The sequence below is a fragment of the Anas acuta genome, chromosome 2, assembly GCF_963932015.1.
Source record: "Anas acuta chromosome 2, bAnaAcu1.1, whole genome shotgun sequence".
Taxonomy (NCBI): domain Eukaryota; kingdom Metazoa; phylum Chordata; class Aves; order Anseriformes; family Anatidae; genus Anas; species Anas acuta.
In genome coordinates this window covers 51,801,156-51,817,997 of record NC_088980.1, presented here as the reverse complement: position 1 = coordinate 51,817,997, position 16,842 = coordinate 51,801,156, and the positions used below count along the sequence as shown (strand labels likewise).

Below are 16,842 nucleotides of genomic sequence, written 5' to 3'. Positions count from 1 at the left end.
GTATCATTGGGTATAGCTATCGCAACACCTATCTTGCACTAATCCGTGCTAACCCTCAAATGCAACAAGTGGAACTTTCATTACATGCTATTGCTATTTCCAGGAGTCCTTCACCTTGAGGCATCTGTGGCAGACAAGGCTTCTCACTTCTGTTCTTTTATCCGCAGACGTCCCATATATCACCTCTACTTTCACATGTTTGCAGCCTTCATTTCCCTCATGTACGTGCATGTTCATATTTTTTCTTGCAAGGTGCCCCATTCTCCCCCTCTCCTGCCAGAATAGGTTCATCTCAGACTGCTTAGAAGAAGTATTTTCATGCCACACTCCACATCTTTTCCCAAAAAGCTGAGCGTGCGCTAATAGTCTCTGCATTGGTTTTTGCACCTTGATGGCTTCTCCCATCAGGCTGCTACCCAGTTTCTGTAGCCTTTCTCCCCTCTTGGTATCAGTGCTCTGCTGATCCTTCTCCACTGCACTTAAGCTGTGGTTTCCCGCTTTGCTTTGTCCATCCCCTTCTAATTTTTGTCCTTCCTCCTATCTCTTATTCCAAGGTGTCAACAGTTTGAACACAACTGGGTTACACAGCCAAGCTAAAATGAGTAATGCATTGAGAGTAATGTGCTTTTCTGCCATCAGCTTGTTCTTTGATCCACAGAGATTTAACAAAGTGCACTGAAAATGCTACCTGTCCCTCATGCAAATAAAATATGTTGCTTGCTGAAAGCCAACAGATTTCCAGATAGAGCTAGCTAAGACATGCTAGCAGCTCACCAGTCTTATCCAGTACTGACATGGGCAAAATCAATGTGACTACAGGCAGTGAGAATTAAAATTGTCAAAACTGATAACTGCTAATTCATGTATTCTTTAACTCTTCAGTATAAAACCTCCAGTTTTATACTGAAGAAAGGGTCTGTACCACCATCCTTTACCTTTTGCAGGTTCCTCCACCCTAGTTTTCATCCATGTCAATGAGCTTTTCCCAGTGATGACTGCAGTTTTTCCTGAGACATCTGAATAGGACACATAACCAAAACTTACCACATCACACCTAAGCTGAAGGTGTCATGAAGTTGTATAAAATAGCTTTGTTTTTTTCAACCCACCATTGAAACAGGAAAACCATAAATGACGCCAGATGCCAAGATATGTTTGAAGATGAAGCATCATGTCTTAAAAATAGTTTTTAGTACATTATTAGTATTATTATTATTACTCAAATAAGGTCAGACATTACTTGGTACAGATTAAGGTATCTTATTTTATAGAGGGAGCTGTCTTCTGTTTCCCATGAAACAGTTTGCCACTGTTTAGGTGCAAGATGAAATGCCATTCTCTACAGTTCCAGCAGTCTCGTATAATCAACAAGCGAAACAATATAACATACAAAATAAAACCAAATGTCTATGTGTCCCCATAAATGTACATTTCACTTTTTTAACCCACCTAAAAAAGTCACTTCAGCCCTTGTTTAAGCTCAAGAGCTGTATCCTTTTTAAAAGAAGTTTTGTTCAGCAAACTAGTTCTCATGTTTTCAGGAGCTCTTGATCTTACCCAAATTTTATTTGGTAGACCACCATTATCATGGAATACAACAGCCTTTGGTGGGAATGGCACAAGCTCCAGAAGGAGGCATTTGTCTGTTTGCTTATCATGCACATCATTCTCTTTCAGATAGTTGCTCTATACTTCCCTCCTCATTACAAGTTTTCAGTGTGATTTACAATTCTAAATACAACCCTAGTTATTTCAGATGAGTAGAAAACTATAGTGGGTCTATGTGGTAGTCTCTCCATGGCCTGTAGAACAGGGCAGAAAATACCCAAAACAACCTTAGAAGAATGTTATTGATTATATCCCCAATTTATTTATGTATTTATTTATTTATTTATTTTCTTATCAGGTAAACCCCAAAATGAAAAAAGTGGAGTAGGGAAGTCTCCAAATTAAATTTAGAGTGCATCAGTTGCACTCTGTAGACGAATAGAACTACAAAGTTGTGTTTTGTTTTCATAACCAATGCCTAATTTTCTGAAGCTCTTTCCCTCCCCTCAAACTCACTTCAAACCATAGAATTATGGCCTCTCTTCAAAAATTTTGTCTTTGCTTTTCACTTTGGTTCTCCAATAGTCTGTTACCATACAGAATTTTTTTCCACAAGGCAAGCAACATTTAACACGAGTTAAATTTATTATATTGCAAAACTAGTTTAAGGAGAGTAGTAATTAATTAATGACAAATCATTGATTCAGATATTGAAATTACTGTTGGGGGCTTACAGATCTTAGTGATGCAGGAACATTTATTCAATATTATTCTACTGGCAGTGGCCTTCTTACTATATGCATTATTAACTCATATTCTCATATTTGATGTGCAGTTAACAAATGAACAAGAAAAGAATGAATTCAAAGTAAAGAGGAAGTTGAAAGGAAAAACTGAAGTGTCTTTGTTTGGTTTTCAGGGTTTAGTTTTTTAAACCCCAAAGCTGCAGCTTTTTTTTTTTTTTTTTTTTTTTACCCTTAAGAAGCAGCAAAATGTGATTAACGCAGGTTGTAAACATTAGGGCTTCTTGTTACTCTCACAATCTAATTAACACTACCCTACCAACTCTTTTGCATAATACAGAAAACACAGGATATGTTCTTCCTCTCTTAACTAGTACATCTACAGAAAACTAAGATGGTAGCTCATAATGTGAAATCTACAAATTTCATACCACTTAAAGATATGGAATCACATCCCAGGGAAAAGTTGAGCTCCATTAGACTGGTATTTTTCCTTTACTTTTATTTGGGTTCAAGGGTGAGGAGTAATGGTTCATGAACATTTTTATGGAAATTCATCCTAGTTTAGAAAATCAGAACAAAACATTACACAGATAGTGTTGGTGGCAAACGACTACTGAAATGCAATTGCTACACTTTTCTGCAGTTGCTTTAGCGTGCCATCATCTTTCATGATGTGGATGGGAAATGCAAAGGGAAACAGCTATTGCTGGTACCAAATTACTGCACAGACTCCAGCTGTGAGACAGTAATTGTTTTTTTATGTGAGTCAAGAAAAGATGGGCACATTTTGAATCTGTTAAAATGTAGTACAGGTTGGTCAATCTACTCGAACAATCTCAGTCTGGTTTATCACACAAATAGCATGGAAAAATAGTGATTTCTGAGTACTGAACAGATAGCATCAGTCTGAGGACTTGTTTGGATGATGTAGTTTATAAATAAGAGGGTAATAGGTGTAGTAGTGCTCTGCAGCACTAGCATCATTAATTCACCATCAAATTTAAGCATTATTCAAGTTCATCTATAAGTAATGTCTGTGTGAGGTATAAGTAGTTTTCAGCTGTCTAAACATCTTGGGATATGTGTAGTCTTGTCACATTATCATCTTTCCCAAGATATGTTTAAGCCCCCCTTTTTTTTTGCCAGGCACAGTTAGTGTGTGGCTGCACTGAAATACCATTATATGAAAAATGTATCTCAAAAATGGGTTAGTCTAATGTATTATGGAAAAAAAAAAAAAAAAAAAAAAAAAAGTATCTTACAATGCCTCCAGTAAGATTTAGGGACTCTGTAGGACTAATGTCTGCAAGATTTGAGATTAAAATATTGAAAGTGACTGGGGATTGTAACATACGAAAACAATAGAAATGTTCTTTCTCCAAAGTACCTAACTTCTGTTGGTTTTCAGCTATTAAGTTTGCATCTATTTGAGGAAAAAAATAAATAAGAGTTACATATTCAATCCACCCCAGGTCTGAGGTGGGTTAAGGACTAACCACATAGCAGGTTACAGTCCTGTATTTGAGTGGTTTTCAGATATGAATCAGCTGGTGGTTGGCAAACTATTTAGAGCATGGACCCAATACAGGATGACACCCGTCACTTTAGATACCCGAGTCCCTAAAGGCCAGATCTGCAACTAAGTTTAAATTGAAGGCTTTGCCTTTTCCCAATATTGCAGTCCTTCGATGATCTGTGATCTGTGGAGCCAGAGAGGATACTCACATAGGCACAAATGTGTGCCTGTTGGGGGGAATGTTAATCCCTCCTGGATGAGAAAGTGAATCTGCATATCAAATGAGAGCCAGTTTGTTGTGTCTTCTCCCACTAATGGCCAGCAGCAGATACTTCAGAAGAATTTTCGAGAAATTCAGTAATTTGCCCAAGGGGAGTTTCTGTTAATGCTCCTTCCCCTGTCCCTCCTACCTCTGGCTTAATTACAGGCTTTGTGAAGGTTTCTATCCCTTCTTTATACATGTTTTATATAATCTAATCCTTTCTTTAAATTCTATCTCATGTAGCTGAATGCTTTCACTTTAATAGCTACTATTTCCTTTCATCACTTTAAAATTTGTATCATTTTAATTCCACTGGATGAACTCTTGTTCTTAAATTATGAAAAAAATGGAACTAGAAATGCAGCTTTTATCTTCTCTCTGCCATTCATTATTTTTTATAAAGTTCTATCATGTCCTCTCTTATTCATGCCATTCCTAAACAGGTTTAATCTTTTCAGTTTCTCTATATACAAAATCTTCTCTGTTAGCCTCTAATCATTTTCATATCCTGTCTCTAGATACTTTCAGCATTTGCAAAAATCTATTTTGTTGTTGAGTTCCCATAACTGAACAAAGAATTCAAGATGTAGCAGATAAGTGATCTGTGGGAATTATAATATTTCCAGTCTGATTTTTTTCCCCACTAGCATTCTGTTCACTTTCTAAACACTGCTGTCCATTGAGCTTTCCACAGTAATGCCAGGATCACTTTTTCTGAGCAGTTGCGCTCAATTAAGATCCCAGTAGGCTGTGTGAATAACACAAAATATTCCAGCCTGATTTAAGTTTTCCTATCATTAATCCCTTTAGCTGCTGTGGTGTTTGTTCAGCTCCTTAAGTGAGGTCTTTGTTCACTATCTCTGAGGCTCTTTCACACCAAGTGAAATTAAACAACGGCATGCGTTCTGTATGTCACCACATCGTTTTACCCCTTCCCAAATCAATAATATTTTTAACGTGTTCTTTTAACTCGCACATTTCCTCGAGATGCCAGGTTGTCACAGGCAGCCTGTACATGCATACCCTTGGGACATATCTATGCTGCCCCCCACAGTGAGTGCAAACGCAGCCAAGCATGCCTGTAATGGTATAGCACCGCACTTCAACTCACACCCTGCCTGCTTCTCAGCGGGTGACCTGGCTGCCTTGTTTAGAGTCGCTTGGGTATCTCAGCATGGCACTACACTGCGAAGGGCAGACATGAGCCTAGTCATGTTGAAAGTCAACCAAATCATACTAATATTTGCTTTCCAGCAGTTTTGAATGCTCAGCAGTACCTTCTCTCCCACCACAAGGCACCTTTATAAACCTCTGATAATTATTTTTTAAAGGATATGCTTAAAGTCTGAATGCATTTACACATACTTCATTTTCCTTACACTGGTATTTCCTCGATATGGTAAAAAAAAATGTAACATAGCCTTGAAAAGAAAGGAAATTTTTCTTTTACAAAGCCGGAGCCTAGGGGTTCATCCCCTATCATAGCATATTCATGTTTTATTACTTCCTTCAATTATCAATTCAACTCATTTTCCAGGGACTGAAGTCTCTAATTTCCAAGAGGACTGCCAGCCTATAGACACAGGAAAATGGCTTTTCATTGTCTCCTGACAGAATTATTATTACAATTATTACATTATTTAAAATTTACATTACACATGTCTAAAAGGCTGCAATTAGATTAGGCCCCATTGTGCTAGCCACTATACAAATGTGTAACAAATGGTATTCCAAGCCCTCAGGAAAAACACTTAATTCTAATGTAAACTCCTTGGGGCAGAAAATATGTACATTTTTATTCCATGGGAATACAATGCATGACACTGGGGTTCTCCACCAGTGCAGCTGCACTGCAATCCTAATAAAAATATTAGTAATGGTAATTAATAAAAGTATTACATATTGCTATTTCAATTCTACCGCATCTTAGCAACATCTTTTTTTTTTTTTCTTTTTTCTTTTTCGTAATAGTGTCCTAAAAACATATTTAATTCCTTTGGTTGAAGACTTCTTTATTTGTTTTAGTGGTGTGCTAGGAATACTGTGCTCTGCTTACGGGGAAAAAAGAGTCTGATGGAATAAGTATTTGGTGGGATGAATGGTGTTCAGAGTGAGGACAAATGGCAAGAGAGAGGGGACACCATCAAAAGCTGTTCTTCTGTGAATGTTAACACTTGTTCAATGTTCCACGATGAACTCCTTTGGTACACTGTGTTACTGGAAAAAATCCTCCACGCTGAGAAAGACGCACATGTCACTACTGAGTCAGAAGTTGGCAGTGGACATATCAGCATGCTTTTTTTTTTTCAAATGTTCTTTGTTTATTTTATTTTATTTTATTTTATTTTATTTTATTTTATTTTATTTTATTTTATTTTATTTTATTTTATTTTATTTTATTTTATTTTATTTTATTTTATTTTTGTTGTTGTTGCCCTCCCCCATTGAAGTATACACTCTTTAAAAAATGTTGCCAGAAGGCATTCCAGTTGTTGACTTAGAAGTATTGTCCTCAACACAAACTGGGAACAAAACATTAAAACACAAATGCACAATAGCTTAGTGTTAAAGTGTTAGAAAATTGTAATGTTCATTACCAGTGATTAGTAACTAAATTGCAAGAATTTAGTATTTTTTCTGTTGCAACCCCCCCAGCCATAGATACCATGACTGCAAACAGTTTGAGTATCAAACTGGCCTATTCCCAGTTAGTGCCCTACTTTGTTAATGTGTTCCAAAAGTTAGGTTCCAAATGACATAAAGCTAGTTAAAATTAAATACATTTCAAGTAGTGTTTTAAAGAACAGTTAAATACTTTACGAGAACGAGAATGGTGAGCTAAGGGTCTGTCCTAAAGCTACAGGTGACATCCGTCTACAGAAACAGCTCATCTCTTTCAGTAAAATATCATCATAACCTTGATATGAAAATTAATCTAGAAGGCAAAGATATCTGCACAGTACTAAGAATAAGATGCATCTGATTGTGCCTGACTGCAAGTCCTCAATTGTCTCAATTGCACTTTCTGGAAATCTTATTAGCTACTTTCAGCCTAGAGAGGGAAACCTGTTTTGAAGCATGTGCGTAAAACTGTATTGAAGAATAAAAGCCCCAAGAATATGTGAAATAATATCACTATTCAGGTGCTTTGTGTCAGTGAAGACTAGAGAGAAAGTCTGTCCTATCATTTTTTTAGCCTCTCCTAGGCTTCCACCTGGGAGAAAGTGCTATGAAAATCTTTTGTAAGAAAAATGAATAGGCATCATATCAATAGCATTGTTTCTTGCTGTCAAAACAATGACCATTTATTTCAGCGACATTTGTGTTGATAAAACTCTTTCTTTTTGAAATACATGTTAAGTTAAATAGCATCCTTACTTTTACAAAAGGTTTTAGAATATAAATTGCTTTCCAGAATTCAGGCTTTTTTAAAGAACTCTATTCATTATCAATGGCGTTCTCCCGTGTGATTAAAAGGATGAAAATATTTTATATAAAGGAAAGAGGAGCAGAACATCTCTTACACTACAGGAGCCAGCATGTGGCAGGTCTTTTATTTCTCTCATGCTTCTTCCACCTCAGTGAAAGTGGATTTGCTAAAGTAAATTATTTCATTCAGCTGTGCTAGGCTGACTGGACTTATCTCTTTTAACTCTAGAATTAGTATTTAGCATGCAAATTAGACAGATAAATAATGTGGTGACCCCCCCCCCCCCCCCATCTTTCATACCCAACCTTCCGTCTCCCTCTCTTGCGCTGTCATTGTCATTTGGCTGTGTTGTGATCTGCCAGCAGTTCTGCTGTAAGCGCGTTGTTTTGTGAAGAGCTCCTGGGGGGGAGTCTTTCTTGTCTTTGGCAAACTCTTCCTAAAGAGTATTTCTGCAGTGTGCCAGCAGCTTTTGGCACAGATTCATCAGCTCACAGTGACTTGCAGTGCTGATACTTAATAGTCATCCCCAGTAGCTTAGCAGTGGCAGTAGCTGAGATTGATAATGCAGTCTCTGCTCTGCATCTTGCATGTTGGGTTTCTTCTGTCTGGTAAACTTGGAAGACCAATTTAGTCTATATAAACCAGAGATCCATCTTTCACTTTGGAGGATGTTTTATCAACTTTACTATTATTGAGAGAAATTGTGTGAGAATAAATTCAACAAATTATTACCGCCGAGCCTTCGGTAGATGAGGAGGAAAGGAAGAATGAAAGAGGGAAGAACTGCCTCAGCTTTTGCCTGTTGTACAAAGCAGGGAGAAAGAAAGGACATGAGTGGATGGGTGTCTGTGACACGGAGAAGGCTGTGGAAAAGCATGTTGTCCTCAGGGTAAAACAAAAGAGACCTGAAAAGTCAAAGTGTCAGGACCCAACAATACTTCCCATCCACCTGGCCATGAGGGAAATGTTAAGACCCCTGCCAGAAGGGGCGGACGCGTAAGTTTCCAAGCTTGTCCTTTCCAGGCACTGCTGCACTGGCCAAGCAGATGAACACTATTCGTTTTATCCTGATTCATTCTTGTCCTCTCCCTCCTCTTCCTTTCTACCACACACATTTCCCTTCCTGCTGCCTGCCTGCATGGCAGCCAGGACAGCCAGCCCTGCTCTTCCCTGTCCCTTAGGCCAGCAGATGAAACAAGCAGCAGTGAACCAAAACTGCATGCTCAGTTCTCACTTCTAAGGATCTTCAGGGGTCCCAGCAGACCCCGAAAGCAGCTCCTCACCGGAGGATTTGGAGCTAAATCACTTAGAAAATGTCATGTAAATAAGTTAGGAGGCTTCAGACCAAAGGGGCCACGAAGGCCGGGCGGTGGGAGCCCAGGTCAACCCCCGCCATTTCATGGCGCGGGCACCCACCGCCCAGCATCCCTGGCACCCCGGGGTGCCCGAGGGGCTGCTCCCCGGGCGGGTGGGAGCGCGGGCGTGTTTTGGGGTGCCCGTTCCCCTGAGGAACAGCCTGAAGAGCCCCTTCCCGGCTCGGGGCGGCACGTTGAGGCGAGGCTGAAGGCCGGGCTGGGGCGGTGCCTGGCTGCAGGGTGGTGGAGGAGGTGAAGGAGGAGGAGGAGGAGGAGGAAGAGGCCAGGATATTCCTGAATGAACGTCTCCCTCCCTCCTCACCCCACACCTCCGCCCGCTGCCCGCCTCCCGCCCGCCACTCGCCGGCCCCGCTGCGAGGCGCAGCCAGTTTCTATAGCGACGGCGCCGAGCCGCCGCTCCTCCGAGTAGTAACAAAGCCGGCTGCCCGCGGCCGCGCCGACACGGAGGGGAAGCGGCTCCCGAGGCCCCCCGACCGCCCTCCGCAGCACCCCGGCAGGTAACGGAGCAGGGGGGAGCCGGGCTGGGGGGGAACCGAGCGGGCGGCGGCGGTGAGGGGCACGGAGGCGGCGCGCTGGGTGCCGTCGGGCGGCGGGTTGACCTGATGTCCCTCCGAGGGGGGCGCACGGGGAAGCGCCCCGGGCTCAGCTCCTTGCTCTGCAAACGGGGGGGCTCGGCTTTGTACACCTTCCCCGAGGGCAGCCCTGCCAGGATGACCCCTGGTAGCGAGAGAAATGCTACTGCTGCTGCCGTGACCCACCCTGTAAAAATAGGCTTTGCCCCCGCCTGGCAATCGTGGGGTCGGGAAGTTTAATTTGTTTGGCTTGGTAAAGTAACGTGGAATAGGGTGGTAGTTTTGCAATGTGTTACTTGTTACAGACCTTAAGCCTTGATGTTGAGGAGTAATCGTGAAATTGCTGCTTGGTTTTAGGAGTAACTGTACCGAAAGGTTTTATGCGAGATGAGTTTGTAGCATTCAGAGGCGATCCCCATTAGAAGACGGAGTTGAGGTGTGATGGTAGGGATGCCAAAACATCATGTCTGTTTCTCTTGGACAGCCAAAGTTAGACAAGGAATAGACATTCTTGGCTCTTGAGGTAGTTATGTCAATGGGATGACGGGAAGGTCATGAGCAGGACAGTTGCCTGAGCAGTGCTTATAGTGTCCTTGTGTACATACATGCCTCTGTAGCACACGTGTTTTAGCAGAAGTTGGAAATTCAGAGCAACTTCCCAATGATAACAGAATGGCTGTCCTTGCATGATAAGGTCCTAGGAGCAGCCATTGTGGTTCACTGATGAGTGTTTTAGGAAATAATCCAGTGGATGGTCCAGGGCAGCGTTGTGCCTTGACAGAGATGCAACCAGGAGGACCTTCTACAAAGGATCTTCTGAGACGTGAACAAGAAACAAACTGGGACCAGTGTGTGAGTTGAGGAGGGTGTGCTCATCATAGTTACTGATGGATAGACAAGAACTGAAATTTTAAGTAACAAGTGATCTAAATATCAGATTCCTTGAGAGTTAAAACACTCTATGTAAGCTAATATCAGGATATTGGAACCCCATAGCTAATTAAGTATCGACTGGAGGAAGTTCTGGAGATACATAAAAAATAGTGACTACTGAATGAAAGGTGGAGCTACCAATACCATTTCAGTAAACAAGGTGAAAATATGTTGTTGGGTAGAAAGAGAAGATACAGCTCTCTTCAGCAATCGTGAGCACAAGCAACATAAAATTCAGGCTCCTTTTCCTGCAAAAAACGTATAACTGAAATTAAGTTTTAAATGAGGGTTAATCAAGGTTAAGTGTTTTTACCACATCTATTTGCTTTAATATCTCATTTAAATTTTATATTGAGAATTTAGATCTCTTAAAAGAAAAATTCTGGAATTTCTTATTTATTTGGATTGCAGTGACTTGAATAGTGTTTATTAGTTTTTGTCCTTTGCTTATTGCAGAAGTGTCACGACAGTTGTTTTGTTGGAAGAAGTTATAACCTTCTGAACGACCTCTGTTTTTCATGCAACACTGAAAAGCAAACTCTTGAGTTTATTAAGTGTGTAAAAATGTAGACCTCAGATTAGTTTAGCATGATGGAAAATAGTATTTCAAGATCATACCCTGGGCTATCTGAAATTGAATGCACCTAGCAGGAAATAAAAGGTCAGCTGTGTATAATAAAGACCTGGGGACTTCTATTCCCTTGCTGCATGGCAGAGAATGAGAGAAACATCAGAACTCGATACAATCCTGCTTTAAAAGCTAAAACGACAGGCAAAATGTTCATGGTTACACAGCTACGTGACATTTCAGTCCTGAAATTGTTCAATGTGGAACAACTGCAGACTCGCCTTGATGAAGTTTAGGGTGGGGGGATATAGTAGTTGAGGCAATACCAGAAAGGAACAAGACAGCTTGCTGTAGATGAGTCCCATAGTGTAGCCTGACATGTGTAAGGGCTCCTAATGGTCTGAGCAGTTCTAGCACTTATATCCTGTCTCTCAGACTGTGTCCTTTTGCACCTTCCTGACCTGATGCCTCTCCATCCAAACTAGGTTTATAGGAATCCTCTTCTGAAATTGTCGTGACAATGCCTTCTAAAACTCTGCACTCCAGCACTGATATAATGCCACTCACTGCAGGAACCAGTACTCACCACTATTTCTCCTGCCTAAATCAGTCTCAATTTAATATATGTTTGTCTATATTTTAGGTTTGATGACTACGTTAAGTGGATTTGCTGGAGATGTACGTATGCTTGCTGTAGCCAGCAGCTATTTCAGGTATACAGAGACACTTATCACCTGCTGCCTAGGGGGTTGTGATTTCAGTCCTTCCAGCAAGGTTGCTAAGGAGTACCAGGCATCCTCTGAGAGCAGAGCTCAGGAAATTCTCCTGTGGCCTTTGCATGCAATGTGTGCTGAAACACTTATATCCAATATAAACTGCTCTTCCAACAATAATGTAATATAGGCAGATGTGTACCTTAGCACAGGTACATGATACATTACCATACAATAGTTGTGACTTCCCAGTATAAAGAAAACATTTTCAAGTGTGAGAATGATGTTGTAAGCTGCAAAGAACTGAGGCCTCCTGAAAATCTGACTTAGGTTTCAAATTCATTTGCAATGACACACAAAGAAGTACAAGCTTTTTTCACAAAGATGTGCAGCTTTTAACCTACTGCAGCTCTACAATTTTTTTAACCTCAATCCTTTGTGGTTTCACTCTTTTCCTGCAGAGAAGATGCAGCACAGCAGTTTAGGCACAAAAAATGCCATCATCAAGCATAACTTTCCTTTTCCCATTTTATCTTTTTCACTATATTTCACAGTCTCTTCACATCTCTTTCACAGTTTAATCTATTTTTTCAGGTCTGGTGGGGCTTAAGCTAAATTATTTTGCAGTGAGTGGTGGATAGATGTTCATGTGAGGCCTTACCTTCAGTAAATTGGCAAATGGATAGAAGTCTTTACTAACTCACCAGACAAGATCCATGTAAACATCCAGTAAAAGTTTAAATTGCACAGCTGCAATGTAAGTTTCATTCAGGTAGCATGAAAACCTGAGATGCTCCAGCATCTGCAAAGCGCTGAGCAGACACTTGAAATTCATTGCAGGTTTTTCAGATGTCTCTTGCAGTTTCTGGGAAATTTAGCTGAAGTGTAGAAAAGTTACGACCTTCAGAGAGCCACAAGTGGTTTGTAGGCATGTATTGCTTTGAAAGCAATGTCTAGAAGGTTACTAGTACTGGTGCTGTCACGTTCAGGAATTGAAATTGGAAGGGGCATATATGGATATCTCAGCTTTCTTGCCTCGGTTGGGAGTTGTTTAGGTTTTAGGGAGAAATGGCAACCTGGTAGAAAGAAAGGGATGTGACAGTCTAGGTTTGAGAATAGCTGTAGAAAAACCTGAAAAAAGGCAAAAGGTGTTTTGGGGCTGCAATGAGGAGCAAGGTTGGGTTTGATGTGCAGCCTGTGATGGAGACATAGCCCTGGACTCATAGAGCATGGTGGGAGAGAGCTACCTGTGAGGAGTCAGGCTGAGGTAGTACTGGATCAGGGACAGGCTGGTGGAGGCCTGGCCAAAAAAATCCATGAGTATGAGGTTGTGTGCTCCAGTTCTTCCCAGTATGTGACTTGGTTAGGGTTAGGGGCTGAAGGCTTCTGATGTCCTTATGCAGCCCTTTGTAAGCATTCAAATAACATCTGTAGCAAAAGGTGTTGGTCAGGAAACCCAAATCTTTCCATGATAGTTTCAGGGCAGGTGGTGCTCCAGGCAGGGGAACCATTTTTGGCAGGCAGTTGACAGCAAAGAGACAAAAATCCCATTTCAGATGATATATGGATAGCCAATCTGTAAACCTCATGCAGATGGGCTGCTATGAACAGAGAGGAAATATTCCACCCTTGGTGACTCACAAGCAGTGACCTGATCAGTCTCCTTGAAAAAAGCATCTGACCTCGGAGCTTCTATTGTGTAGAAGAGTTGCATGTAAAAGTATGGGTAGACCCTGCAGCAGCTACAGTGCAGGTACTGAGAGGAAGAGGTTACCAGGAACCTGCCAAAGCCACTTGGTTCCTGATATGTTAGGAGATCTGGAGTATCATCTGCACAACAGTAGTCTGTGGTGGAAACAAACCCACTCAAACCTAAAGCTGATCTTGGGCTTTCACTCTTAAAATAATTCTCAAAGTAACTCTTACAAAAGCTTGAAAAGGCTTGTCAGTGCTTTTGCCACAGTAGAAAATACTTAGCTTAGGTAATTAGAAGTTTACGAACACTTGAAGGAGAAATTTTAGGTAGGATTTGAATTGCCCTGCGTCCAGGTGAAGCGTTGTGTAACATGCATGTTATGAGGGCTTTTATCTTCCTGTATCTTTTCAGTTCGTTGAATTACATTCATATGCTGTTAAAGTGACAGCCAAATGGAAGTGGATGCAGAAAGAAGCAGAGCTATGTCTGGTCCTAGATTTAAATGGCATACAACAAGTGAGTTGTGGGGCCACAAATAAAGAGAATAAAACATTCACTGAATAACCACCAGTTATCCTGCACACTCAGCGAAGCCTCCTCTAGAAGAAAATGTTGTGTGATTGTGTGACTGAAGCTATCGTAATGCGTACACTCAATAGAAAGCTGATGTTTTGTAACTCAGTAGTACTTGGCTCTGCTTTACAAATCACAGCTAAATATTACAGCCATTTTACTGTGTCCACTAAATCAAGGAATGCTTTTGTACCTGATGCTTTGTTCCTGTAATCAAGTTGCCTCTCATTCACTGATAAGCTAAGCAGATTGAGCTCTTTAAAGCCTTCACTGAAAAGAGTTTTTTTCAGCTCATGAATAATTTTTAGTGACTGATCTCACTGTTCCTGACCAATCATTCAGTATCCTTTTAAGTGTGTGAACAACAGAACTGTGCAAAATATCTTAGTTTGACCCTCACCCAAGCATGAATGGTACTGTATCTAGAGGAAAAACAGCTGGTTTTTGTCCCCACTTACCCATCCAATGTTGCTAAATCCTTGTTGCTAAGCTCACGTATCAGGTGATTTGTCCTGTGTGACTTCTCTATACTTTTGGATTATTTGCTTTCCAGTAGAGAGTCCCTCATGCTCAAGGACCGGTTTGATAATTCCAGGTTTTGTATCTGGTTGCACTCAGGGGCATCACTAGAGCTGAGCTCTTATAAATTGTGGTGGTTTTACCCTGCTGGGCTGCTGAACTCCACCACAACTGCTCTCTTATTCCCCTTCCTCAAATAAAATAAAATAAAAAGAGAGAGAGAAAATATGATGGAAAAGACTCAAGGGTTGAGATAAGGACAGGGAGATCACTCGCCAATTATCATCATGGAAAAAACAGACTCGATGTAGGGAAATTGATGTAATTTATTACCTATCGCTAGCAGACTGGAACAGTAAGAAAATAAAAGCAAACTATGAACACCTTTCCCCCATCCACCTTGTTCTACATCCCTCCCCCACACACACCCCAGAGGTGTAGGGGAAGGAGGACTGGGGGCTGCGGTCAGTCCATAATGCTTTATCTCTGCCACTCCTTCATGGTCCCTCTCTGTCCCTGCTCCTCGTGGGGTCCCTCCTACAGGATGCCATCCTTCCCAAACTGATCCTACATGAGCTGCCCACAGGCAGCAGCTCTCCAAGCACTGCTCCCACACGGCTCCATCCCACAGGGTCCATCCATCCATCCCCCAGGAGCAAACTGCTCCAGCACGGGTCCCCCACGGCTGGGCGGCAGCTCCCCCCAGACCCCTGCTCCTGCGTGGGCTCCTCTCCACGGGCTGCAGCTCCGGCCCGGGGCCTGCTCCTGCGGGGGCTCTCCATGGGCCGCAGCCTCCTCCAGGCCACATCCACCTGCTCCACCGGGGGCTCCTCCACCCATGGGGGGGCTGCAGCGTGGAGATCTGCTCCATGTGGGACCCATGGGCTGCAGGGGGACAGCCTGCTCCACCAGGGGCCTCTCCACAGGCCGCAGGGGAACTGCTGCTGCCTGCCTGGAGTACCTCCTGCCCTCCTGCTGCACTCACCCGGGGGGCTGCAGGGCTGGTGCTCACTCCTCTCTCTCCCAGCTGCTGTTGTGCAGCAGTTCTTGCCTTTCTTATATCTGCCCTCACAGAAGCCCAACAAGCATCGCTCCCTGGCTCAGCTCTGGTTTGTGGCAGGTCCCATTTGGAGCTGGCTGGAGCTGGCTCTGATCTGACATGGGCCAGCTGCTGGGCTCTGCTCACAGAGGCCACTCCTGCAGCCCCCTGCTACCAAACCCTTGTCATGTAAATCCAATACATAAAGTTAGATATAAGGTCACTCAGCATTGTTCAATATTTTGAAATAAATCTTCCTGTTTCCTCCATGGCAGACTTGAAGTTGTCCCATCCTCCCTGTGGGTGTCTGAGATAAGTCCTTGATGTTTATGCTATTAACAGTGACACCTTGAATAGCAGTTGTTAAGTACATGGAAATGAAAAATAATCTCTAGTCTGATCTATTTAAAAAGACAGAAAAGGAGAGCGTCTTCTGACTGTATAGCTTATGTTCTTCATTGGCCATCAGGTGATATTTTACACTTGAGAAGATAAGCATGGGCACCTGCTCATTTAAAGATCAGCTAATGATGAAAACTTCATTTCTAACCACCTCTGCCTTCTAAAAATTAGGAATAAACATCTATCAACTAAGACAAAAACTTCCCTCTTTATGCTGTAAGTTTCCCTTAGCCTGAAATATAGCAGTTTATGATTAAGGTGTTAATGTCTTCCACAGGACAAAAAGTGCGCAGAGAACATACCAAGGATGAATCATCTGTTTTTATTATCAGTCATTCAGGCAATGTGGTGATGGATGGATGAATAGATAGAGGCCAGATCTGTGAGCCAGCTCGGCATCTGGCAGGTAAGTTCCTGGAAGCTCACCAAAATGTGTTCTCAAGAATCACATCTCTATTTTATATGTTATATTTTGCCAAATAGTATCCTAGAATACAAATCATCTCCAGACAATAAGATCATACTTGAGCATACATAATTCCATAATTTTAGTGGAACTTAAGCACGTGCATACTTGTACAAGTGTTCAAGAATCTGAAGAAGGATGCTTTCCTGGATGGGGAGATAGAGAAACAGCTCTTACAAGACTTAAAAAGAGTGAAGCTGAATGGAAAATTAATGGCATGCAGGTGATATAAAAACAGAACATTAATATTGGGTGTTGATGGATCCCAAAAAATTCTCAGATGAATTAAGTTTCTAGTAAATCTTATGTCATCTGTCTGTTAAGAAGATATGAATCTGTCTTATGTGACTGCTTTGCCTGTCTCTGTCACCTGACAGGCAAGTTAAAGCATTTTATAATCCTGGAATGGAGAAAAATGGAGTGTAGTGCTATTTCCCTATCCTTCCCTTGGTGTAACTCCCAAGACAACTAGTCCCGCAGTGG

The 16,842-nt window shown here is 41.8% G+C and overlaps 1 protein-coding gene across 6 annotated transcripts in view; it reads left to right on the top strand.

Annotated features, from left to right (window-relative positions):
• The first annotated feature begins 8,641 nt into the window (after window positions 1-8,641).
• The window catches only part of RNF182 (ring finger protein 182), a 31,233-nt gene continuing 23,032 nt past the window's right edge, over window positions 8,642-16,842 (top strand). For 3 of the 6 annotated variants that reach the window (XM_068674770.1, XM_068674767.1, XM_068674769.1), the window contains exons 1-2: window positions 8,749-9,375; window positions 16,171-16,299. The gene's annotated coding sequence lies outside the window, so the exon portion shown is untranslated. Of the gene's footprint in view, window positions 9,376-11,594; window positions 11,665-16,170; window positions 16,300-16,842 lie in introns of all 6 variants that reach the window. The other 3 variants (XM_068674768.1, XR_011094010.1, XM_068674771.1) reach the window with 3 other exon arrangements.